The sequence below is a fragment of the Pogona vitticeps genome, chromosome 5 (assembly GCF_051106095.1).
Source record: "Pogona vitticeps strain Pit_001003342236 chromosome 5, PviZW2.1, whole genome shotgun sequence".
In the NCBI taxonomy this organism is placed as follows: domain Eukaryota; kingdom Metazoa; phylum Chordata; class Lepidosauria; order Squamata; family Agamidae; genus Pogona; species Pogona vitticeps.
This window is the reverse complement of record NC_135787.1, coordinates 53,535,823-53,563,630: the sequence shown is the minus strand read 5'-3', so window position 1 is coordinate 53,563,630 and position 27,808 is coordinate 53,535,823.

Sequence of the window (27,808 nt, the reverse complement as noted above, 5' to 3'; positions counted from 1 at the left end):
GGCATTATTCTTCATTTATTGATTGATTCCTTAGAAAGTCAGGAGAAATTATTCAAGAATGTGTGTTCCTACTAGGAACTACAGATTGAAATTATCAAGTTCAGTGAAAACTAATCGTTTAGGAAACAGCCAAACAAACTATAGGATCTTGCCACTCTCCGGGGAAAGTTGAAAACCCACGGCAACAGAAATCATGAGGCAATATGGTTCCACAATTTTTCCACTGAAAGCAATTAAACAAACCAAAGCTAAAACTGTGCTCACGACCTGGGGTTCAAATCCCAGGTAGCCGGCTCAAGGTTGACTCAGCCTTCCATCTTCCGAGGTCGGTAAAATGAGTACCCAGCTTGCTGGGGGGGCAATGTGTAGCCTGTATAATTAAAAAATTGTAAACCGCCCGGAGAGTGCTTGTAGCGCTATAGGGCGGTATATAAGTCCAATAAATAAATAAATAAATGGAATCCAGCTTTGTATTCAAAGCTCCAAAAGTCTCCTCCTGTCAATCACAGTTACATAACAACTATTATATATATATATTTTAAGTCTATTTTGTATACAATCAGCTTCAGAATCAGTCTACAGCTCAGGCCACACGAATTATTTTAACATTAGACACAGAGTGGGAGAGTTAGAATACGGTATGTTGTTTCTAGCAGGTTTAATCCACAAAGCACCAAAATCAATGTTTAATTAGAGAAAGAACTCCAAAGGTCACATTTTGTTCTGATCTCAGTTCTGCCAGCTCCAATAGCAACAGTATAGTCGTCTTCAGTGACAATACACTAAAGCAATGTGTCCTTCTTTCCAGAAGATAGCTCTAAATCAGTGCATTTGTTTAAGCAATGAAGTTGTACAGTGTCACATTTGGAAATCCAGATTTTGTTCATACTTCAAATGGCATCTAAGGAACAAAAGTAAGATGAAAAGAAAAGTTTTCAATAGTTTGAAAACAAAGGCAGCTTTATTTTTAAAAATTTCCTTGAACTTTTCATATAAATACAAGATTAATTGTTTTTTTTTAAGTTTATTTTTACATAATGGATCTTGATATACATAAAGACAACATGCAGATAATTGAAGAGATGACAGAGGCTTTTTCCAAAGAAACAGGACTGAAGGATTGCTGTTTGCATCAGTATTATGCTATAGGTAAAGGTAAAGGTTCCCCTTGACAATTTTTGTCCAGTCGTGTCCGACTCCAGGGGGTGGCGCTCATCCTGCTCTTCAAGCCATAGAGCCAGCGTTTGTCCGAAGACAATCTTTCCGTGGTCACATGGCCAGTGTGATTTAGACACGGAACGCTGTTTACCTTCCCACCGAGATGGTACCTATTTATCTACTCGCATTTGCATGCTTTCGAACCGCTAGGTTGGCTATATATTTATACATAAAGACCTCCTCTTTGGGTTACATATGCAAAGAACAAAGAATTTTATGAAAAGCTGGGCTCAATGATCCAAAAGTCCCTTCCAACTCTACGTGACCTTGTTCACCAGAACAGTCTTTAAAAAGCCACCAACAATGTTTTACAGCCTGGTCTACTTTTCAATATATCTACAGTATTTTACAAAAGCAGATTGCATTTTGAGGCAATAAACTACATGGTAGTAGTTCATTAAATCTGTTTTCATTACTTCTATATAAAGGTGTCTCCTTGATGACAGAAACTCCCTCCTGCCAGTACTTTTCTCTTTTAAGGAACGGAACATGCTTTTCACCATAAATTTATTAAGTCAAATATTCTTCAAAGTGGCTAGCAAGATAGTGAGGCTTCTCAGGAGAGTATTCTTTTTGCAATTCATGTGACAAGTATCTACTTGGGTGGATATTTATTTATTTTGGCATCCTCCACCTAGTGCATCCACTTTGTACATGTCCTAGACTAGCCAATATTTTGACTTTTGAACCTGCATGCTGATTAATAGCTACAAAATGTGTTTGTTTGTTTAAATATTTGAATATTTCCTGCCTTTTTCCCAGAATTGGGACCAAGGGAATTTAAAATATACCTTTTAAAAATGTCCAGGGGGGAAATGCACAAATGCACAAATTTGAAAAGTTTACATAGGAGAAATATACACACACTGATTGTGTCCAGAATGCTGGCTGAAATCCTATTGGCACAACTCCAAAATGCAAATGGCGACTGCATCATCACCTGGCAATGTACATTTTTATTGTAATTTGATGCACAACCTACTACCCACCTTTCAGGTTCCAAGGCTCACTTGAGATCTCTTTTGCCTTGGAAAATTCTTTGGGAGCCTCAGGACCAAGTGTGAGCCTTTAATATCAGAAAATCAGCTGCAGCGCTCCTGGCAATGCATCAGGACAGACAGCTACAATCTGGTGCTGGCTTTCCAATATTAAAGGCTCCTTCCCCATTCCAAGCTTCCCAAAGGAAAAAGGGATTCCTAGGAAGCTTCAGAACTTGAAGGTGGGGACTGGAGGTTTTAAATTAAATTAGAATAAAGATGAATGTTACCAGGTGACACCACTGGTGGTTTTGTGCAACAGGATTTCAAGACATTGTTTAAAACTGCTTTATTCTGCATTTGAAATTTTCAGCACACACACATTTTCACACATTTGAAAACGTAAGGAGGAAATGAACCAATTCAATTTAACTGGGAAAAGAGAAAAAGCCAGTGGAACCAGGAATGGACCGTTGTGAAACAGGAAGATAAAGGAGAAGAGAGAGAGAGGGCCATCCCCTCATACGTCTGTAGAGGAGGAAAAAGATAAAGAAGTCAGAAAGGAAGGAGTAGGGAAAGTTATGGAAAATATCAAAGAGTTAAAGGTGGGAAAGGAGGGGGAGGAGTCAGGAAAGATCGAGAGAAAGGAGATAGACGTGTTCTTAACCTCAGAGGAGGGGGGTAGATCAGGGGAGACGAAGAAGGTGACGGTATTGGAAGAAGAATGGCTGGAGGTAAAAGGAGGAACTAGAGTGTTCAAGATCCTGCATAAAGAAGTAGGTTATAAAAACCAAAGCTGTAAAGAGGCAGAGATCAAAAGGGAAGAAGGGAAACCTATTATTGAGGGGTTGGGACCAGAGGAACGGATGGTCTTAGTATACCCTCGAGGACAGGGTCCTTGGAAGAAGGTGACCCAACCAGGACTGGTTCAACCACATGAGAAGCCGCCTGACAGAGACTGGTCATACCATCCCTGCTGCGAGATGATATGTGCAGTGAAGAGTGGCTGCTTGTGAAACCTGACAGACCAGGGATGGTTTGGACCAGTGATTCTTAACCTTTGTTACTCAGGTGTTTTTGAACTGCAACTCCCAGAAACCCCAGCCAGCACAGCTGATGGTGAAGGCTTCTGGGAGTTGCAGTCCAAAAACACCTGAGTAACAAAGGTTAAGAACCAGTGGTTTGGACAATCTTTCTGTTAAAGAAAGATAATTATGAGGAGACATTGCCTTTGTTGTGGGCAGATTTCCCTGTTAGCATTGAACCTGTTGATCCCATTGAAGTTGTAGTGGAGAAACCCACTAGTTTTGTTAATAAAGAATTGTTGAAAGAATCTTCTCTCTTGTCATTTCCTGCCAAAATCAAGGAACTGCCAGAAACTGACAAGGAACCAGATCACAACCATACATGGAAATGGGAAAAGGAAAAGGTCTGTGGATGAGGACTTCATAAATATGTATATTTCTTTTTTCATTTCAACAAAGGCTTCAGAACTTGGTCAGCCACTGACTGTCTGTTTGCTTGTTTATCAACATTTGTATAAATTACAAATACATATCTAAGGAAATAAAGAAGTACTGTACTAGCTCCAGCAAGGAAACTCTTAGGAGGTGATCTCTACAAAATGAACACAAGACGTATGGAGTAAACAACATTTTTTTTAAAAAAAAAATCTATAAATAGACAGCTGGCTAATAGTTATTACATTCAATAATTTAGCATGATATGCATGACGGCTTCGACCTCCAAAATAATTTAGTGCCTTGAGCTGAGATTAAATGCAGAACATTAATTTTTCCCTCTGGTTGTCAAGCCAACCAAGAGGCCCGTCAGATCCATTTAAATAAAGCCTGCATCATGTAATAATATTAAAGGGGATAAAATATTAATATAGGCTTAGGATGGAACACTGGCCAAAAAAGCTGCAATAAGGCAACTTTAATTTATTAAACTGACAACCTGTCCATCTGCTGAAATTGGAGTTTACAGTTCTGTCTAAGAAATACATGTTTGAGAGTTACAGGCTGGCCATGTTAATGAGATCTTACAAGATAATTAATGCACACATATCTTGAGAATCATCATATGCTGACTTTATTTTTCCCAATTCCCAATTTATGGCAATTAAGTTATAAAAAGCAATATTCTTCTTGCAGTGGCAGATTCCTTATAGCTGAGATGCTGTTATCTCAATGTTATGTGTGGATAGAAGTTGAAGAATATCAACATTTGTTTCTGAAATGAATAAAAATCCCAGTAGGGCATAAATCAAGAGGATTCTTTGTGGATGTCTTCCTGAAAGAAATATCATGGTATAACTGAAAGAGGGCAAAGCAAGACTTGAACAATAGATGTTGGTTTTATTTTGCGGCATATGCACTGTGGTGCAGTGTAAACACCCTGCTTTGGTCACAGGGTGCCACTGCTCACAACTCTAAGTTTAGTGGAAGATTTACTAGTCAAGTGTCCTAGAGAAAGCATACCAGAATACTCCTGAGAGAAGGAGAAAGCAGAACGGAACATTTAGCCTCCTTCTGTGAGAACTAAATGTGAGGAAGTAGAGTCCTGAGGTAGGTAGACTTATGTTATTGGTCTATAGTTCTCATAATTGGCTGTGTTAGTGCTGGTACTGAAATGCTAGTAATTGTATTTTAAAAGGATAACTTGTCCTGCCACTCAAAGGGACCTGGAAAGCTGTAGAGATCTAGAGGGGACATAAAACCTGCCTCAAACACCTCCATCCTTTCAATCTTTGACCTCACAAAGTTGAGCAGAAATATGAAGGTAATGTTCTTACGTGTGTTCATGAAAAACTTCCAGACAATTCACAATCTTGATAAAGAACAACACCTTCCTCCCACCTCCCAACACAGGGAAGCTGAGCAGGGATGACATACACATTAATTTCCTCTCTCACACATACACCCATTATACTCCATATGAGCAAGCTGGCTGTTTGCAGAGGGCTACAGAAACGGCTACATGTAAAATCTAGGGGATAGAGACCACTGTGAGACCTCGCTTCAAAGTGCTCTGTGTGGTTTCCCTTAACAAGCCAAGCTAAAGGCAGACATACAGAGCAAATCACAGAAGCCTATACTGTATATTGTTTATAGCTGACAAAGGTTTTCTAGGTTCATCATAGCTGACAATGTCCCCAGTAAAGGATTAATAGCAGAATGAAATCAGACAATCATTCACAAGCATTTCAGAATTCATACTTATAAGTATTCTCTTTGTTGCAATAATTCCAGGCAACTTCAAAAACTTGTCTTTTTCCAAGTTTTATTTATCTACCTTGCTTCTATGTTTCATACACACAACATGAAATCTAAAAACATATAACTTTTGAGAAGTCACGGGTATGTTGCTTTCGAATAATTCTTATAGTTGTGAATATATCTGTAAGTGCAATTGTTGAAATAAACAAAAATATAACTTAAGTTGTAAGCAAGCACTTAAGTCTGAAATACAGGAGCATAATATGTTTTAGAGCAAAACCCCTTTTGACAGTAAAAAGAAGAATGAGAATTTAATCACTTAAAGCCTAGTAATAAGACACATTAAAACAGCAAAAGACAGAAAATATATTTCTTTAGGTATTAAAGTCATTGAAAATAAAAGTATATAAAGTGAAAAAAGCATTATTTAGCTCTAAGCATATAAAGACACACATAAAATTAATCCACATCGTTCTTATCCAAATTTAGCCAAGTTACAGTTAAAAATTATGGAATCATTATTGTTATTCTGGTGACTTATGTCTGTTTACGATGTGCGCTGTTATTTTTTCTCTCACTACTCTTCTTCTGACAGCAGTGTGAGGAACAACAGCTATTTTTATAGTCTAACCCTTGTTTACCTAAATCACTAAGAAGAAGCAGCAGTGGCTTTTGTTTACATTAATCGGTACTCAGTGGTGATCAGCCACTGATTTGCAAGAAATTGTTTATACTTACTACTAAACTGGAACAAGCCTTTGTTTACCTTTTCTGTTATCATTTACAAGCAGAAAGAAAACAATGCTGATGTCACACACATCTGCTAGTAAGCAAAACGAAATGTATTTTACATCATTATCCATTAGTTGTCAGTATTTACTATTTTCATATCTCTTCTGTAAGGATGGGAAAGCAAAACAGAAGAGTTAGTTGGCAAAAAGCATTATTAGTTCTAGTGCCAATTGTAGGCTAGTGCCAATTGTAGTAAACAATGTTTTCATGCTGCAAATTTAAAAGTACTTTACTTTTAGGCTGTTTTAGGGCTATTTCCTATACCAGGTATAATGGTTTTAATTCTGATACAGTCAAAGAGAGAAACCCTGACATTTATCAGCATCCCAAATAACCTGATGGAGGGATACCCTGTCAGAATGGTGCACCCTAATAAAAAGACATGATTCATCTGGATCAATTGCAAAAATATGCCTATGTCTACTTTCCTCTAAGTCTTATTAGCAGGAAAACATTGGTTTTACTAGAGGAAGGTGATAACTTCATATATTCAGGCAGATGAATGTTGACGTCTGTATGCACTCAGGGTCAAGCTAAATAATATGCAATCATGTAGAAGCAGTGCTCCCTCAAGTGCTGAAAAAACTGTTTATCATAACGTGCTTTTTCTTAAGTCCCTATCTTGCATTCAGCTGTGCTCTGTTTTGTGATTGGTCATTGGAAGGTAAACAGAAGCTTACTTTGCAAGTTCTATTGCTGAGGCATGTATCTCTGAGGAGATCCATCACTGGAGGAAAAACAGTTTAATTGCATGGACTACTCATCTCCTTCAATGTTTCATTTGACCCCCACACAAAAACAAACACATTGCTTTCTTGTAGAGTATGATAGGGAGCTATGTTTCTATACTAACATATGGTACTTTTTACTTGTGCTGCTGTGCAATAAGGGAAAATGGCACCCATAACATACTGAACTATATGAAATAGATGCTGTTATTAAAGAAGCACTGCAGAAGTTGTAAAATAGCATTTCAAGAAAAAATCCAGATTCTTTACAGAAAGCAGAGCAAAGCTAAAAAAAAAAACCTTTAATCCATTTATCAAAGCAATTGCCATTCCTATTTCAAGGCTGATGAAGCAAAAATAAATATTGAGCCACCCAAGTTAATCTATACCTAGTGCTCTGTAATAAACATTTTATGAAGTATGTAGACCTGGCCTTTAATATTGTGATTAAAATTTAGATCTTTAAACCAAGTTCACTATATGTATCACATATAGATCTTTTTTAGAAATGCAAATTCTTTTAGAGACCCATACCTTTGGAAGGCCTCATTCTTTTGCTACAGCACATGAAATGAATACTAAAAGTCTCAGCAATTCCCATCCTCTTTTTTTTAAAATAACATTTTTGGAGGATTTTATTTCTGCAATTTCTTATGCTGAGACTGGAACTTTGAATAGCAGTACATGTATTTGTGAATGTGTGGAATTCATTTGCTTATTTTTGCACTCTGTATCTTATGGATGTATATTATCTATTATTTATTCTTTTTATTTATATGCCACCTTTCTCCTCATAGGGGACCCAAGGTAGCTCACGACAAATCATACAATAATAGCAAGTTTAAAATATCATACAAAACTATGTATTAAAAACCAATTAAATATTGGTCATGATTAAAAACAATTTTAAAAACATTTTAAAATATCTACATTTCAAAAAAACAGAGCTGTCTCTAGACATTTATCACTTAAAAGCCAGCCTGAAATGAGAATATTTGCCTGACAACTGCACTCACTGGGAAGGGATGCTTAGGAACGATCCTGTCAATAGTCCTGGCCACCTCCTCATTCCAGAGATCCACCAAAGCATCAACAGGATCTCTTGCCAAGACAGCCAAAAACACCCCAAGACTTGCCAGGAAAACTTGGATCCATCAGTTTCATAGGGCAGGACATTTTAATTGCCCCTACCCAGCCCTGCAGAAGTTTAGAGTTTCAATAAGCCTAAACCCTACCAGGAAGTGATCTGACAATAGAACTACTGAGAGTTCTTCCACACCCAGATCATCACCATCCTGCCCAATATAGAGAACTAGGTCAAGAATGTGCCCTGCAAAATGAGTGGGACCAGATACCACTTAGGACAGCCCCATGGCTGTCATGGTAGGCACAAAGTCCTGAGCTGCTTCTGCTAAACTGGTCTCCATATGGATGTTGAAATCCTCCAGCAGAACAAACCAAGGTAACTGCAGCATCACACCTGAGACCAATTCAGACAGCTTGGGCAGGGAGACTGTTGAGCAGTGGGGTGGGAGGCACAGCAACAAAATCCCTGTACTGTCCCAGGCACCCAGACCCAGGCTTTTGTGAGTCAGGGCACCTGGTAAAGACAATTGAATCTCAGTAGACTATTACAAGTAGTCCTCCCCACCCCACCCACCTGGCTTGCACAGATAATCCAGGTAGATAAAGCTGAGAAAGATTAACTCCTTTCAGCTTCATCCAGCTAGGATGCAAACCAGGTCAGCATGTTCATCTAGGATCAAACGCTGATTGTTAGTTGCCTTACCTTTCACTGACCTAACATTTAACCATATGTTACAATACCTAGAACACAGTACTAAATTGCAGCTAGAATAGGCCCATTAAATAGTGGGAGATTTGGTGAGTCAGCTCTCCCATAAATTCCACTGATTCAGTGGGCCTCCTCTCCTTGCGATTTGCTAACAGATTTCAGTCTATACATTTTAGGTTGCTTGGAGTTTACCTCAAAATATTTGACTTGCATAAAATGAACAGGCACTCTATGATCTTGTGTCACATTTAATTTTTAGGGAAATACCTCTGCCTGAAAGATTGAGAGGGTATCCTTGTGTTGTACTCTACAGATGATGGTCCTTCCGAAGGTTGCTAGATACCAATTTTCTGCTATCCAACTGCAGTTTACATTTAAAGAGCCATAAAGATCAGGAGACTTAAAAGTTGTCTATCAACAGTTGGCACTTGAGCAGCACACCAAGCAGTCCTACAGGTCAGTAACCAGAAACCCACTTTTCTTTAGCTTGTGGATTTGTTAGTGATTATATGTCACCATCCCCAGTGATTTATATTATTTTACTATATTTTTGCCAGCTGGAAAATGTGGGTTTCATGCTGATGTTTCAGTGCTTCTGAGTTATCTTGATCTGTTTACTATTTTGATGTAATAACTATAAACAGTTATGTCTTTGGTTTTGTTGATGTTATGCTTGGTTATATTCTCTTGAATTCTAATTTTCTACTATCTTGATATTTTATTGCTTTATTAAAAAACAAATAAAAATAACACATTACTATTAAAGTTGAGATTATTTAAAATTAGCAAATAATGAATGAAATGATAAGTTAATAATATAAAAATAAGGACGTTGTTGATATTTAACCATTCATACTTTATTATATATTAATTTAACCCTTACCTTTCCTAATTTATAATATCATTCATTATGTGTTTTGCTTTATATTGCAGGCAGGCAGCCAGATCAACTCAAGGGGGTCTAGGATGGGCTTAGGGTTTGTCCAGTGTAGAGAGAGGAGTCTGTACACAAATACCTTCAGTGACTACATGAATGTCTTTAGTTCATCTTGCACAGAGCCTGCAGAGCTATGGTTTTGCTTTTTTTATTTAAAAAAGTACATTTTTGCAAAATGACCCACATTTGCAAAATGACCCTAACTTGTTTTCCAGTTGTTAGCCAGTTATGCTGAATCAGCTGGGGTATAGTTGTAGGATAATTTTATTGAACTGATTGAGTGCAAAGAATTTGTTAACAGTAGCCACTGAGATTATCGCAAAGCTGGGTTGTGAGCTAGGCTCTCAGCAGATCTATATTTTCAGTCAAAGCTCCTTTCAGTATTGTGCCAAAAAAGTACTCCCGGAAATTGTCAATTGGCTGTTTTGGGGGCATTGATTCCCAGCCTTGGGACTCCTCGTGATTGTAGACTGTAGTTCTCAAAAGCCTTACGAAATACCTTAGAGTTTTTTTGAATAGCATTTCTGGTTAGTGTTGCTGCATGAGAGAGCCACAATGATCTTGTGCTGGCAGAACAAATCAACATTCGATGGACAGCGAACCAACTTTAGTAGAAATAAAAGCAGGCTTGGATTCCCTCACCTCCAGCAGGGCACCTGGGAAGGATAACATCCCTGTTGAAGTGCTGTAAAGAGACCATCACCACTGAGCTGTATGAAATCTTTTTTCTTTGCTGGAGGGAAGGTGCAGTACCACAGGACGTGAAGGATGCAAACATCATCACATTGTACAAGAACAAAGGTGACAGGGACAACTGCAGTAACTACTGTGTCATCTCTTTTCTCAGCGTTGTAGGGAAGCTGCTTGCCCGTGTTGCGCAGAAGAGGCTCCAGGTGCTTGCAGACAGAGTCTATCTAGAATCACAGTGTGGATTTTGAGCTAATTGGTCCACCATTGACATGGTATTTTCCTTCAGACAGTTGCAGGAGAAATGTAGGGAACAAAAACAACCACTCTTTGTGGCCTTCATAGATTGTACAAAGGCCTTTGATTTGGTTAACGGGACCAGCCTTTTTGAAATACTTCCCAAGACTGGATGTCCACCTTTGACTCCTTAACATCATCAGATCCTTTCATGAGGAAATGAACGGCACTGTAGTTTTTGATGGCTCGACTTCAGATCCCTTTGACATCCGAAGCAGAGTCAAACAGGGTTGTCTCTTCATGCCAACTCTGTTTGGGATTATTATTATTTTTTTGTCATGCTGAAGCATGCTTTTGGAACTGCAATCTCTGGACTAGATCAGATGGAAAGCTCTTTAATCTCTCTAGACTGAGAGCAAAGATCAAAGTCCAGCTGAAAAGCATGCAGGACTTCCTCTTCGCCGATGATGCAGCTGTTGTTGCCCGTTCGGCTGAAGACCTCCAACAACTTATGAATCATTTTACTAAGGCCTGCCAAGATTTTGGACTAACAATCAGGCTGAAGAAAACACGTCATGAGCCAGGGCATGGACTCACCTACCTCTATTACTGCATCTACACAAGAATTGTAGGTTGTTCATGACTTTGTGTACCTTGGCTCAATGATCTCTGACACTCTCTCCCTAGATGTCAAGCTGGATAAACGCATTGGCAAAGCAGCTACTGTACCATGTTCTCTAGACTCACAAAGAGAGTATGGCTTAATAAAAAGTTGACAGCATATGCCAAGATCCAGGTCTATAGAGCCTGTGTCCTGAGCACACTCCTGTACTGAAGTGAGTCCTGGACCCTTCATGCACGGCAGGAGAGGAAGTTGAACATGTTCCATATGTGTTGTCTCTGACGCATTTTTTGGTATCACCTAGCAGGACAAAGTTCCAAACAGAGTAGTCCTAGAACGAGCTGGAATGTTCAGCATGTATATATCTTACTGAAACAGTGATGTCTACGTTGGCTTGAGCATGTTGTGAGAATGGTTGACAGTCAGATTCCAAAAGATTTCCTGTATGGAGAATTAGTGCAAGGAAATCACCCCAGAGGGAGACCACAGCTGCGATACAAGGATATCTGCAAGTGGGATCTGAAGGCCTTAGGAATGGACCTCAACAGATGGGAAACTTTGACATCTGAGCATTCAGCCTGGAGGCAGGCAGTGCAACATGGCATCTCCCAATCTTGTCCAGCAGGCTCAGGCAAAGAGACAGTCCTGAGACCAGGAAAATCAGGGAGCTGGACAGGGGACAGATTGGATTTGTCTTCAGTGTGGGATTGTCACTCTCGAATTGGCCTTCTCAGCCACACTAGATGCTGTTCCAAGACCTCTATTCAGAGCACATTACCATAGTCACTTGAGACTGAAGGATGCCTATATGAAGGAAATAGTCTGCTTATCTTGAAAGAGAATGGTTGGCCCCACCTCTTTTTTTATTTGGAAAGTATCCAGACTGCAGGGCTGAAATAGTGATTGTCAAAAAAGGCTTTTCAGAGGAGAAAAACAACCACTTTGTTTTAAGACTAAGCGTGTGTGGTACAGGCTAGCTAACAGAAGCTTCACGAAATGAAACACTATGTGCATTTTTTTATAGGTAGGGAGAAGGTTATTTAGAGAGAAAGGTCACACAAAGAGACTGAAAAGACAGTTTTCTTTAACGCATAAAAAACTAATTTGCTTAAAAGTAATCAAGTGACAGTCCTCAGAAAAGGGAATATTTTGCCATGTATCTTCAGTAAACATATCTCAGAATTTCTGAGACCAGTCTCTTCACATAGGTTTTCAAAGTGAAATCAGTTTCACATCTGGGACTACTTAAACTTTTGGCCATGTCAATCAGGACACAATAAGCCAGGCCTTAGCTAACTTTTTAACTCCTCCATGGCCAAACATACTTGCCAGAATCATGTTTGCAAGGGGATTCTGTGTCCAGTTGTAAAAATGGAGGCACAAAAAGAAAATTTAAAAAGAAATACAGATATTAAATATATTTTATAAATACATAAATTTGAAAAGAATATAAAACAAAAATTCAGAAGGTCAATCATTTCAGCTGTGAAACTACTGTTTTTTGCTTCATGGCTACGGATGGTTTTATTTGATGTTAGCTGAGCAGAGCTTTGGTATCTATATCCTGATATAGTCTCCATTCCATCCATCTTGTCACTACACAATTGATGGCAAGTAAAATAAAAAACACCAAAGATGTTATGTGCCATCAAGTCACTTTTGATGTGTGGGTGACTATGTGAATTACTAACCTCCCAAATGTCCTTTCATTAACAACTCTGCTCAGATCTTGCAAACCAGCAGCATCTCATATTAGGTTTTTCTCTCTTCCTACTGTCCCACCTTCCTAACAATATAATTTAAGAACTGCAGAGCGGGAAGGCACCCTATTGATTATAAAGTCAGACCCCTATCAAAGAGGCACAGTGGGGAACAGAAATCCCAATATTGTATTTTATGCTCAGATCTTGCACACTAACAGCTGTGGATCTTTTTTGTTGAGTCAATCCATCTCATTCGTATTTCTTTGCCCCACTTCTCCCAGCAATATTATCTGTTCCAGTCAATTCTGTTTTCTCATTATATATGTAAGGTAGAATGGCCTCCATTTACTCATTTTTGCTCTAGTGAGATTTCAGACTTGACTTAATTGAGCACCCACTTATTTGCCTTTCTGATCCTCTGTGGTATCTGTCAGACTCACCTCCAAAACCACATTTCAAATGAGTTGATTTTTCTCTCCTGACTTTTTTCAGTTTCTGTCTTTTATACAGTATGGATGATGTTGACTTTAGTTTCAAGTGACAGACTTTGCTAACTGCCATCACTACCATTCACAAAGAGGACTTGGGAAATATGGGAAAATCTCAAAACCTTGCTCCTTTTTTCATCAGGTAACCACTTCTGACAAAGCAACTGTCACAGTTTTTTTTCAACGATTATCTACGCAACTATTGTTTTAAGCAATAGTCCTATAATTACTGCAGTTCTTGATATCTCCTTTCTTAGGGTCTGGAATGTGTATTGAGCATTTCCAGTCTGTTGGCCATTGTTTTGTTTTCCATACTAGTTGGCATGTTCTTGTCAGGATTTTGACAGATTCCGTCTCAATGGCTTGAAACAGTTCTATTGGTATCCCATATATTCATGGTAATTTATTTCATCCTAGTACTTTCAGAGCAGATTTCATTTCAATTTCTAGAACTTTAGGTTCTTTGTCATAGCTTTTCTCTTGTTAAGGAGACCCAAAGTGGCTTACAATATTAGAAAGAAAATAATTAAAAACATAATATGCTAAACATTAAAAAACAATTGAACTATGTGCAAATTAAAACACAATTGAACAATTAAAAACAAATAAACATTTAAAACTATCTTAACTTTTAAAAGGCATTCGGGGACTCAATTATGTTAAAGGCCTGCCTGAAGATATGGGTCTTCAGCTGTGGGTGGAAGGATAAAAAGGAGAGAGAATACTTTTTCCATCTTTTCTTAATTTTCACCTGGTTGGATAGTGTCTTTACCTGTTGGCCATTCAGCATTCCTAATCTAATATTGAATTTCCTTTGATTTTTTTTTTTTACCTTCTGGAAGAGATATCTTGTTTCTCCACTTTTGCTGCTCTCCTCAATTTCTTTGCATTGATTGCTGTAGTTGTCTCTATGTGACAATTGCCAAAAAAACTGCATTCAGGGTTACAGAACCTATAACTTACTTTAGTGTAGTAAATCACAACTAGAGTAGGCCCATCTGGATCAATGGAATTTGTGGAAGAGTTGGTTCACCAAATCCCCATATCAGAGCCCAGAGAGATTGTCTCCACTTGGAATAATGCACTAGAATGGCTGTTACAATATATTTTGCCTTTGTGCAATGTGAAAAAAACATGTCTCTTAGAATCAATCATATATATATAGGACAGAGTGACAATGATAGTAATGGATACATCATTCCAAAAAGACATTGTTCGAGTTTCCTGCCAGTTGCACCTAAATTCTAAGCACCAGTCCCATCAACAGATATGAACATCATTCTATAATATGTTTTATTGAAGCTGGAAAACTTTTTTGTTTTGTTTTAATTACATTTATTTGCTGTTTTCCCATGCAGCTGGACCAGCAGAGTTTGATGTGTAGATTCATTTTATAGTGTTCTTTTTGCCAACTTGTCAGCTCAAAGCATTGTCTTTAAAATTAGCGTAAGACTTTAAGAATGAGCCAAAAAGGCAGGGATGAAGTAGAGGAAACACTTAGTATTTCATTGTAACAGCAAATGAACAGTGATATTTAAGTTCACATTTAGTCTGAGATACAATTTATCTTTCTGAAGTTACTGCTCTTTTTATTAAACTCCCAGCTACCAGAGTAATCATATGATCAGAAAAAGAAGTGTAAGTTCATTTTGAAATGTTAAATAAATGAATACAAGTTGAAGAGGGGTGACACTAAAAATTAGTTATTTGTCTAACACAGTTGTTCATAATAATTTATTTACTGCAGAAAAGGTTGAGGGGTGAAACTAGTGCTTCTTTTTTTAGAATAGTTATATAGAATTTGGAACAATGCCATTATGTCTAAGATAAAGTAACCTGTTATATTGCAACTTGAAAACAGAATACTTTTATCTGAAAGAAGTCACAGGTTTATAGCAAATTCCACTTTATGGATAAGCTTGACCTGCTAACAACAGATGTTATCGGCTAGGGATGTGCATAGCGGAAATTTTTGTTTCATTTTCAGTTTAGTTCAGTGGGTGACTCTTCAGTATTATTTTCTTCCATGCACCACTCCTTTCACTTGCCATGAAAAGGGGTGCCTCTTTCATGTCCTTTCAGAAACAGCAGAGCTGGCTGGGCACGGGTGTTCAGACATTTATTTGGAATCATGCTTATGCCTAGTATAAGTAGTACCATTTTGTAGTAGCTTGCCATGTTAGATATTAAGAAACTTATAAGTAGCAAGCCCCTGATCTTTATTCACATAAGGAATGTGTTGATGGCAGAAGTCTGGCAGGTTTGCTTCAAAGGTAAAGGTAAAGGTTCCCCTTCACAATTTTGTCCAGTCGTGTTCGACTCTAGGGGGCCATAGAGCCAGCATTTTGTCCGAAGACAATCTTCCGTGGTCACATGGCCAGTGCGACTTAGACATGGAACACTGTTACCTTCCCACCGAGGTGGTCCCTATTTATCTACTTGCATTCGCATGCTTTCGAACCGCTAGGTTGGCGGGTTGCTTCATAAGATGAGTTCAAATGCTGGTCCCATTTGGCTAGAATTTTCCACCCAGCTCTTCAAACAACCAGCCCCCAATTAATCTGTATGTACCTCTCTCCCCACCCACCTACACCACTTGCTTTTGAAAACCAAGGTTCCTGTCTAAGGGAACCCTAATTTGTCATGTTCAAGCTTATTCTAATCTACAAAGGCCAGACTAGAACAGGCTGTTCCCAATCTTGGGTAACCCAGGTGTTCTTGGACTGCAGCTCCTAGAAATCTTGGCCAGCACAGTTTGTGAGGAAGGTTTCTGTGAGTTTTAGTCCAAGAACATCTGGGGACCCAACGTTCGGAACTCTAACTTTTCATGCCTTGCAAATCAGAGCAGCTAAACATCAGCTCAGACTTTCCATCCATGATCTGTTTGTCATTGTGTGTGATCCCACAACCCTTCCTTATTCCTCTGCAGGCAAGACAGAGGCCAACATCCTACTAAAGTCTCACCAGTGTAGCAGTATGGAATAGGTCAAACATTGTCACAGAACAATGTTTGTACAAGAGACATGATCTCACATTACTATGCTGTTGTGGCTCTCTGCTGAAAGGACGCTCTGCCAAACACTGTCTACAGACCTGTGGTGACCTTACAATACTAGCTTGTCTGAGGGAGAGGCAAGTCAGGGTTTCTGGTTTACACAAAATGATAAACCATGGACAATATGTCACCTCAACCCAAAGAGCCATAAAAAGAATATTTAGATTGTTGTTTTCACTGTTTACAGAATAAGGTTGTCTCCATTTAACAATTTATTCTATTATTGGCTCTTGCATTCTAAACACTGGTGCTACCACTATATGCTTACAACATCAATCAACCAAACGACATGTTTTGTGATGTTGAAGTAGCTGCTGTAACTCTTCATTTGAAGCACTTTTGGTCTGACACAAGTCTTTAGGGTGGGCTTAGAACTGTTATACAGAAGTGTTATAGTAAGAGTAAAATAGCAAAATTCTTTATCCGTTTGCAGGGATGGATATAATTTGGGGCTAGCATCCTATTGCCTTTTTACACTGACATAGTTCCATCAATAGTTAACTGCCACAAGTTAATAAGTTACAGCAGGCATTTCATATTGCTCATCAATTTCATAATGGTGATGCTGGTATGTGTAGCGAACTAGATTCTGGACACTTTTGTTGACTACAATATCTTGTCAAGCCACCAGCTATGCTGGCAGGGATATCTTCAGAGTTGTTGACCAAGAAAGTAACTTTCCAAAGTAACTTTCCAAAGTTACTTTCCTATTTCTGTGTACAGGACCAAAGAGTTAAGACTTGGGGAAACAATGTTGTTCTCCTTTAAGGAAGCGGCAAAGAATGCTATAGCTACTGCAATAAACCATATGTACTATCGTAATTGTTTTTCCTCCAGAACTTCACAGAAACAAAAGGTCACAAGGAGTCTTTGACTTTCCTTCTTCTTTAAAAATGATATGGTATCTTGAAAAAACAAAGCTTGCCTTTATGTCCGAAATTTTGAAAATCTATTTTTTTTCCTGGCCTTCACAGCATTGGATATTGCGTTAGATTCAGAAACTATGTTTTAACAGCATGAACAATTTCAGCAGTCATCACCTGAATCATATACTGCAATGGCTTCTTAAGGTATACTGTATCAAAGATGTTTAGAAGCAACATCTATCAAAAGGATGAGACTTATCCTCTGGTATGCTTTACCTCATAGAAAACAAATTAACCCCACACCAGGAAGATGTCAGGCTATTTATGGATACAGTTTTTAAAGAAGTAGGGAACCTATTCAAACTTACCATCTGTTCTCCTTCCAAAAGCAAACTATCGTTCTTGGAATGTCCTCTCCTTTTTTGTGATGATATTAAGACTTTTGTAGATTTACTGGGTTGGAGGCTGTGGACATATAGTTGGATGAAATATCCAAGCACCCTACATAGATTCCATAAGTCTCTTATAAGGAGATAACTAAGAGCTTTCCCTAGTGACAGCATCCATGGTCCCACAGTTTCCTACCAGTATCTACCCACTGCAAATGCATCAACTGTCCTTAAATGTGCTCTGCAACAAGTTGTTGCCCTCCATTTTAGTCCAGAATCCTTCACATTATCAATTCACAAATGCAAGTGCTGGTACTACAGTGGACACTTTATTGAATAATTCTATGACACAAGCCTCCAGACAACTCATGCAATGAGTCAACATTCCATGGGAATGAGCCTGTTGTGGGGACAAGCTGATTATTACATCATCATTCTCAACGATCTGGAGACAAATGTAGGAGCACAGGATACTGAATCAGATCTATGGTCCACCCTGCCCAGAATGGCCCATTCTGGCTGGTGGCAGTCCTCTGAGGCTTCAAGCAGGTTTCTTTCCTAGCCTTACCTGGAAATGCTGGAGGATGAACATGGGGCCACCCTCTACTACTAAGCTATGGCTCCTCTCCATTACAATACCTGATATTCCTTGGTAATATCCTGTAGAAGTATTAATGAAGCCTAGTCCCTGTGTAGCTTCCAAAATCAGACAAACCTGACACAGTGAAGGCAATGGCAATGCCTTTTCTACCTCTGCAAGCTGTTTCAATGATTTAGAATCCTGAAGTCTAGAGCAGTAGTTCCCAAACTTGGGTCCCCAGATGTTCTTGGACTAAACTCCCACAAGCCTTCACCACCACCTCTCCTTGACAGGATTTCTGGGAGTTGTAGTCTAAGAGACCCAAGCTTGGGAACCCACTGGTCTATGGCTTTATATCACATGGGGAGACTCTATGGTATAGAGCAGTGGTCCCCAACCTTGGGCCTCCAGATGTTCTTGGACTACAACTCCCAGAAGCCTTCACCACCACCTCTGCTGGACAGGATTTCTGGGAGTTGAAGTCCAAGAACAGCTGGAGGCCTAAGTTTGGGGACCACTAGTATAGAGGGTCCACACTGTGGACATTTGTATCCTAATAATAATAATTGTGTGCCATCAAGTCAATTCTGATTTATGGTGAACCTTTCTCTTCTACACAGAGAATACATAAAAGTGGTTTACCATTCTCTTCTGGGGTCACTCTGGGACTGGGCACCTTGGCTATGACTGCACAGGCTGGCTTTTCTCTCATGAGGCAGAGTGAGAAATTGAACTCTCAATCTCTTGGCTCCAGAGCCAGATGACTAAACCACTGACCTGCTTCTTATTCCTTCCTTTGCGCATCCCCAAAGACTGTTTCAGAAATCCTCTGCAGCTAACTTGTGGATGGCTACAGGGCCAACAAAAGGGGAAGAATTCTGTTGCACTGGCAATCAGGTGCTAATATTGCCATTGGATGTAGGCAATGAAATGGGAAAGGCATAGGGATAGCATGCTAATCTGAATGCTTGAATAGCGCTCTAGTGCTTTGTTCTATATGGCCTGTTTAAAGTGTTCTGTTGATAAAATATATTTTGTTTTAGATGCCTCCAGCTGTTGCATCAGTGCAAATGTTGCCATGGCGCTAAGGAATACAAAGATCAATAAGTAAGAAAACAATAAATAAACAGCATATTACTATAGAGATGAAGATGAAAGTAAAACATCTGTGCGTTCAATGATGCAAGGCTATTCATCCTATCAAAAAAAAAAAAAAGGAGTGGTCCTGGTTAGAAACAGAAAAGTATATTTTTTTAAAAAGTGGCCTTGTTGGCAATGTGTTAACATGTTTTAAACCCAGGCATTTTAAGAAGATAGACCAAAGCTGTAATCAATTTAAATATAAGCTTATCTTTTTAAAAAATTGTTCTGTTGTTTAGAAGTCAGGTTTCATTAACAAGCTTGGAATAATTGCCCTGCAGGAGACAGGGCACTAATGCAATTCTTGTTTTTGAGCACTCCTGAGTATCTAAATTAAACACTACATCATTTGTAGCCTTTCTAGAGGACGTGCTTGCTAACACACAGCACTTTATGAATTCAACGCAAAAGGCTGAGACATTGATGTAAAATGTCAAGAATTACAAAAACCTGCAAGAGAGTAACGATAAAGAATGGGTGAGTGATGGGCTGTGAGCTTTTCTTTATTACTGAAGGCTACACAAGGAAGAATCTTATTCTAACTAATAAATTAAGATCATACTTCAATCCTAAAAAAAACCAAATGAAATGAAGTAGAGTCGCTTGTGCAATAAAGAGAGGACTCCATTAATACAAAACATGAACTTCAATTTTCCTTATTTTCAAAGATAGTTAAATTTATTTTTAAAATTAAAAGCCCCAGACTTTTCCAGCCAGTGTGCTGAATGGGGTATTTTGGGAGTTGTATACAACAACAGTCTGTTCCCATCTCTGCTTATTTTACCAACACTAGAGCTTAGTTATGAATTCATGGAACTTTCCATAAAGTGATTAATTTTCAGAGGGGTTGGGGTGTTACTCTGTTCTGGCAAAATGACACCACCTTGGAGCACCTTTAATAGTAGCAGATTTAGTTCAGCATGGCTTTTCCTGAATTGCAATCCACTTCCCCAGAGGTGGAATACATATCCATCCTTCCATCCCAGGAAGAAGTGCGCAGCCCATGAAAATATTGTGGGTATTTGGTAATCCCACCTTTTTTCTCTCTTTTTAGCTTAGCAGGGTATAAAACAAAACACCCATGTGTTTGGTGCATCTTCTCACCCTGTGATAGTTTGATGCAGCTCTGATTGTCTTCCATCACCTCAACTGGCATCTCTTCATCTATCCCAAAGTCCTTTAGCAGCTTCTCTAGCCAGAGCAGTTCCCTGCTTGCTTTTGCTGTGGTGATGAATTCTGACTTTGTGGAAGACAAAGCTACAACTAGCCATGAAATAGGCCTATCATCATACATAAACAGGAATCCACTGACAGGCTTGTGGTGCTATCCTCTGTCCAGTCTTCATCTGTGTACTCTACAAACTTTGGGTTTCTGCTGGATGGCAGTCTCAGCTTAAAGTCCATAGTTCCTTTCAAGTATCTATCTACTCTTTTGCCAGCTGTCCAGTCATTCTGGGTTGGTGAACTAACGTTTCAGTTCAGTATCCGCACAGCAGTACCTATGCCTGATCTAGTAGTGGCTGTTGAACTTTCCCATAGCTGTTATGTATTGGCTATTGTATGATGTAGATGCTCACTTTCCTTTTTGATTTTCAGAAAGTTTGTTGGCATGGGCATTGCATCTGTGTGAGCATCTTGAAGGCTTAATGTCTCCACAAGTTCAAGAGTCTTTTATTTCTGGTTCAGCAAACATGACCCATATGCCTCCTTTTCAGTTTGATGCCCAATTTGTTACATTCCCTACCTCCTTTATGAGTCTTTCAGCACACCAAGTATTAAAAATAATATAGGCAGCAGCGGAAGCAAGTAGCTGTGAGAGGCAGCCAGTGCGAGGGTGGATGGGAACAGGACAAAGCTTCAAATGCAATGAATCTGCGGTGCTCATCCACCCTTGCCCTGGCTGCCTTTCACAGCCACTTGCCACTGCTGTGTTATTTCTAATATTTTCCTTTATTTCTTTCAAACTGGGATGATGCTATTTCAGTATTACAGACAGAAAACAAAATATGTAACAGATCGGACTGCAAGGTTTCCCTGCAGACCAAAACCAATGATCCTGACATTCATTACTTGACAAGCCCCACAAACACAATTTACTCCAACAGAGGTGAACACACATGCCAAAATGATTCAAAATAAATCGCATCCGCAATCAAGTTAAAATAAACAACCCCCTTGAGATTGTTTAAATGCCTCATTTTCCAACAAAACAGCATGGTGCTTGGCCAAAGAACTGTACACTCGGCTGTACATCATGTAAACAGGTATTCTAAAATCGTTTTCAAGCATGCTAAACTCAACGCAAACCCAGGAATTTTACAACATAGAACTGCACCCTAATTCAACACTAAAATTCAATCCCGTAATTTAAGAATACCTCTGGAGCAATATTTATTATTTCCTAACTGCAAAGCTCTCATATTGTCAGTTTCTTCCTGAAGGAGCAACTGAGGGTGTGATCAAGTCAATTCCGAAGGCCTCCTCTTCCCACTTTCTTTACATAGGAATCAAAGCAAAAGCAAAGTGTGCTGCTTATATCATCATCTTACACTGTAATTCAACATGGTTGAGGGACTCCTTGTGAACAATACACAAATTGCCAGGATTTTTGCAACAGCATAGGATATTAGCTGCATGGAGAAGTCAATCCCACCTATATACATACTCCCTTCATATAGTACATACTCTCCATCCTTGTAGGACTGAATAATAGAAAAACATTGTATCAAGCTGTACCTGAAGAGCATCTCTGCTATTACATCATTCAAAATAAGAGTACAAATACAGAGGAAGAGGATGCAGATAGAGTGAGAGGGCTGTGTATAAGAGAAAATTGTATGTGAATAGTGCCCCATCTGTCAACTCGGTATCTATTCTCATTTCTAAGCCATGGGACGTATATCAGAATATCCTTTTCAATTGCACAAGTTTAGACAGAACAGGCTACAATTTGATTATGATGAACAGAGTCAAGTAATTGTCACCAGCTTCCCTTGCAATTAATAGAGCTTGTTTGAAAAGGTGTTAGGTGTTAAAAGAAGAAAATGCTGCGAGTCAAGATAAAATATCTATAAATTTGGCTGAGGCTCCAATAGAGTATCAAGGTTAAAAGCGCAAGCGATCAGCATCAAACCACACCAGCCTGGCAGCCTGACAATGCACTTTTAAAATGAACCATTCTTTCCTTTTGCTAGAATGTTATTTAACCCAGAATTACTGTGCTTGAGATTTATATCAGCCCCCAAGACATGATCTAGCTTTAGCAAGCAGGTTTGCAAGGTCACCAGGAATAAGAACAATCCTGCCTTTGGAGAGAGAAAAGAAGAGGAGGAGCAAGTAGAACTCCAAGTATATAAGAGATGGGTTATTTAAAATGACTTTGCAATTGTGTAAGAGGCAAAACATGGCAAAAATCACTTTATAGATGAACACAAATACTGTATCTGACAAATTATACCCTGGCAAGTGTATCCATTTTTTCAGTCACATTTGTGGTAGGAAAGCAATAAGGTACATTTTTCTTGACAGCAACACAAGATATGAAGCATAAATTGTGAATGTGCCAAAGAAAATAGATGGATCAAGAAAGTTTTCAATTGTCTTTATCATGTGATAAATAGGCATGTGGGAGAAATTTGCTCCACTCAGGTGGATTCTATTGATTTATTCAATTCAGCCTTTCTCCACTGAATGGAAAAACAGACTCAATTTACAACTGGAAAATATAAATTTCTGGGCCTAAATTATGTCCCACTAAAGATAAAGAAAAAATGTATTTAACAACATGAGCATACAGTATATGAAAAATATGCAAAGCCATCTTCATTTCTAAAACATGCACCAAGAAACTTTAGTCAATGGAGCTATGCACCCGTTGAACCACCAAAGCATTCATTTCAAACTGCACACTAAAATATGGAAGAGGCTTGTTTTTGTGTTTTGCTTTAAAATATACCCACACAGAACCAGCCAAGAATGAACTGGAATATAAGAAGGAAGTTTTCAGGATCTGACTTGCTTGACCTGCCCATTCCTAGTACAAATGGTTTGTTTATCGGTTCATTGTCCAAACAGGTGTTTAGCGGTTGTCAAACTCCCCCTTCTCCAGTGAGCACCCACTCAGACGAAACACCTGGAGGAGGCGGAGCAGGAAAGCTGGGCCACTGTCTCCCAGTGGGTGCCCTGTTCAGCCAATAAATCAACACAAACCACCAAAACCAACCAGTTCGTGTCCATTTCTAATCCTTAATGATGCATGATAAGTACCTCAAGAGGTACAGCTTTCACCTATAAACCAACGATCAGCACAAACCCTATCTACTGCAACCAGCAGCGAGGGCCCTTCTTCAACATGGTGCAGTCCTTTGCCAGGAATAGAGCAAACTGGTGGAAAAGTTTAATTTGGTTGACCACAGTTATGTGGCCACACTATGCTCATAGCCTTCTATTATGTGGGTTCTCACTAAGTAGAAGCAGTTCTGTTGTCCCCTTCTCCTCTTGCCTTCACACTTTCCTAACATCAAGGTCTTTTCCAAGGAGTCTTCTTTTCTTATGAGATGGCCAAAGTACTGGAGCCTCAGCTTCAGGATCTGTCCTTCCAGTGAGCATTCAGGGTTGATTTCCTTCAGAATGGATAGGTTTGTTCTCTTTGCAGTCCAGGGGACTCTCAAGAGTCTCCTCTAACACCACAATTCAAAAGCATCAATTCTTCAACGGTCAGCCTTCTTTATGGTCCAACTCTCAGTTACATACATTGTGGCGATCTCCTCTGAAGCCCCTATTCCCCCAGGCCTTCACAAGGTTCTCGCTCTTCTTCCTTCTTCACTGCCACCAGGTATTGCTGTCTCCATACCATTCACTCAAGGAGACATGTGTACTTTTGAAGCTTAACTTATTTATTTGATCAGGAAGGTTAACATCTGATTAATATACAGTAGGTAAATCACAGGTTGCTAATCACTTGAATCTGAATCAGTTTTACTTTAACATTAAAGCTCTATCAACTCTCAGTTCACGCTTAAGTTTCACACAGTCTCTCACTACCAGAATCTCTCTCACTCACCGAATCTCACAGAATCTCCATACACCCCCCCTTTATATCCAAACCCCTCCCCCCTTGGCATTGCCTTCCGTCCACTCATTGGCTCCTTCTCCACTGCTCAGCTGTGACAGACAGGTGAGGGCAGGGCTGTTCGCTACATACATCACTACTGGAAAAACCATAGCTTTGACTATGCGGATCTTTGTCGGCCAGGTGATGTCTCTGCTTTTTAAGATACTGTCTAGGTTTGTCATTGCTTTCCTCCCAAGAAGCAGGCGTCTTTTAATTTTGTGGCTGTTGTCACCATCTGCAGTGATCATGGAGCACAAGAAAGTAAACTCTGCCACTGCCTCCATATCTTCCTCTTCTATTTGCCAGGAGGTGATGAAGGCAGTGGCCCTGATCTTAGTTTTTTTTCATGTTGAGCTTTACACCATTTTTGCACTCTCTTCTTTCACCCTCATTAAGAGGTTCTTTAATTCCTTCTCACTTTCTGCCATTAGAGTGGTATCATCTGCATATCCGAGGTTGTTGATATTTCTTCTGATCGGATTCCTAATGCAACATCTTCACTAGAGCTGTGCAGATCTGTGTTTTGGACTGAAACACCCAGAATTCCCCAGTAGCCATGCTGCAATACAAAACCACAGATCTGGACACCTCTAATTTTCACAATTGTTTTTCCTCTAGTAGAAAAGAGTACATATGATGGGACATTCTAAGCATCCATTGTTGGTACTATACTATGATCTCTCAGACTTAAACCATAATGTCAATCATTTCATTTCGTATTTCTTGAGATTGATTATTAGGATTTCATTGAATTTTTGCCAGTTTTTTAAATGTTTTTTTATCTATTCAAATAACTTTCTAAATCAGCTGTAACATGTTCCCCGCACAACTAGTTCCTTGATTATTAAATGCTCCATGACATCAACAACTGCTTTTAAGTAATATTTATTCTCTCCTGAATGGTATGATTCACTAAAGGGGACACAGAGGCTGCGCCTATATTTACCTCTCTTGAGGCACATAGCCATAGATGTAACATGCTTGTGAGACCATCTTGATTCTCAAGTGTTTTCTTCTAATCCTTGAACCATCTTAAAGTAAATACATCTTTTTTTGCCATACTTGGTTAAAAAATTCAACCAACAAAGCACAAAGCTGAATCAGCTGTGGAAGAGTGCTTGACCCATTCAAATTTCTGAAAGCGTTATTGTCAGAAATTATGCCCCTCACTTTTCTTCAGGTATGAATGAAGTGTAATCTGTTGAATTGTCTCATCCTTTCATGAAAGATCCCCAGAAATACCATACTTTGCTACAGTCCTCTTTCACCAGTAGTCAGTCCCAGTGTTCTGATTCTTCATATGTCTCAGATCCTTGCTTTTAAATGCACAGATGTGAATCTAATGAAATTGAAACTGTTTAATGAAGCAGCCCTGGAGATTTTGGATGTGTTCCCATTGTAGTTCATGGGCCTGAACTTTTTAAGAAACCATAAATCCGTTCTTTTTTAAAAAAAAAAAATTCATGCCCTTTTTAAAAGAAAGCCAACCCCACTCCCACACTCCCCATTATCTCCCTACCTTGTTCTGCTGCCTCTTCTGCCATCACTGCTGCCACCATCTTGAGAGACAGCAGAGGAAGAGGAGGCAGAAGCAGGACGAGGTAAGGAGTTGACAGGGACAGTGGGAAAGGAGAGGGACCATGGGAAGGGGACAGGCAGAATGAAGAAAATTTGCTAAAATCACTTGAAAAGCTCAAGATTTTGGTCAGTTTCGGTTCACTGGGTTTGAAGAACCCAAAACGACCCAAACCAATGAATGAGAGATTTTTAATGAACATCCTAATTATTTTAAGTTCATGCCCATCTCTAGTCCACACATATAAGTAAACCATAGTGGAAGCAATTAAGACAGGAATCTTCAATAGTTTTGTACTGCCATTAATTCTGTATCCCAGAGCATCAAGCCTACTTCCAGTCCAGCTAAGCTTATAATTCTGTCTTTCGAGTCTGATTCAAATTTCAGTCTGCCACATAGCCACACAGAGAGAATAATTGTCACAACGACAGCAGTACCTGCCCTACGGGGTACTGTGCCCACTAAGTAAACATTTCCTACTAGATCCTATGGGAAAATTTTGAAGTGATTGTCTTTTGTCACACTGGAACAGCTGTGACGCACCAGAATAGCATTCTCACTACAGGACTTTATAGTCACTTGTCTTGATCAGCCTAAAGTGACAAAAGTAAGCAGGCTTCTGCATAGCAGGTATATCCCAAATGGCTAGAAAACCCACAGAGGGGTTGCATGTCACTTCTACATGGCTACTGCACTAGGGAGTAAGAGCCAAATAAGAAGAGCCATATGTTAGACATACCCAAAGGATATATGTTTGGTTGAATTATTTAGAACACAGGTAAATATAAACAAATTTGAGATAATTCAATTGTAGAGATGGAGATGAACCTCAGTTTGGAAGTTCGTGCTGTATAGGCGGGCCTTCCCAACAGAAAACCCTTGACGATCTTTTTTCTTATTCTGTTCTTTTCTTTTTTTTTTTACGTTTCTGCTGTAAAGTTTTAAAATTACATTGTTGTTTTTACTGTAAGCCGCCTAGAGTGGTCTAATATGATCAGATAGGCGGGATAGAAATAAAATAAATAAATAAATAAATAAATTTATCAGTGCAGCACCACAAGAGCCACACCTTCCCTTTCCCCACCCCCACCCAGCTTGTTTCTCCACTCACTTGTCGGCATGCACAGCTCTTCTTCTCTTTGGGTGTTTGTCCAGTCCCAGCAGGAATATCTGCTTTCCTTCTCCACCTCCTCCAGCAACTGCCCACTTGAACACTGTAGGAATGCCTGCCCTGCCTCCTCATCTGAGTGGGCAGCTGCTGTACAAGGCAGAGGAGGGACGCAGATGCTCCTGCTGGGATGGGACAAACACCCGAAGAGGAGGGGAAGAACAGCATGTGCCAGGTGGTGAGGGGAGAAGTGAGATAGGGGGTGGGGGAAGGGAACACACCACCAAAGCAGCACGAACCTCCAAACTAAGGTTAATGCCCATCTCTATTAAATTGACACAGCAGCATATGGTTGGAGAGGAATAAAGGATCAAGAATAAGCAAACGTCATGGAGAACAATAAACTGGAGTAGAAATAATGAAGTCTCTCCTTTCAGATGCCACTGCAGCTTTTTGAGTTCCCACAGAAAACTTTTAATGTTGAGTTCAAATATTATGTTGTCATTATACAAATCATGCAGGAACTGGTAACCGCAGAAACAACATCACAAAAAGAAACAACTGTAGATAAAGAAA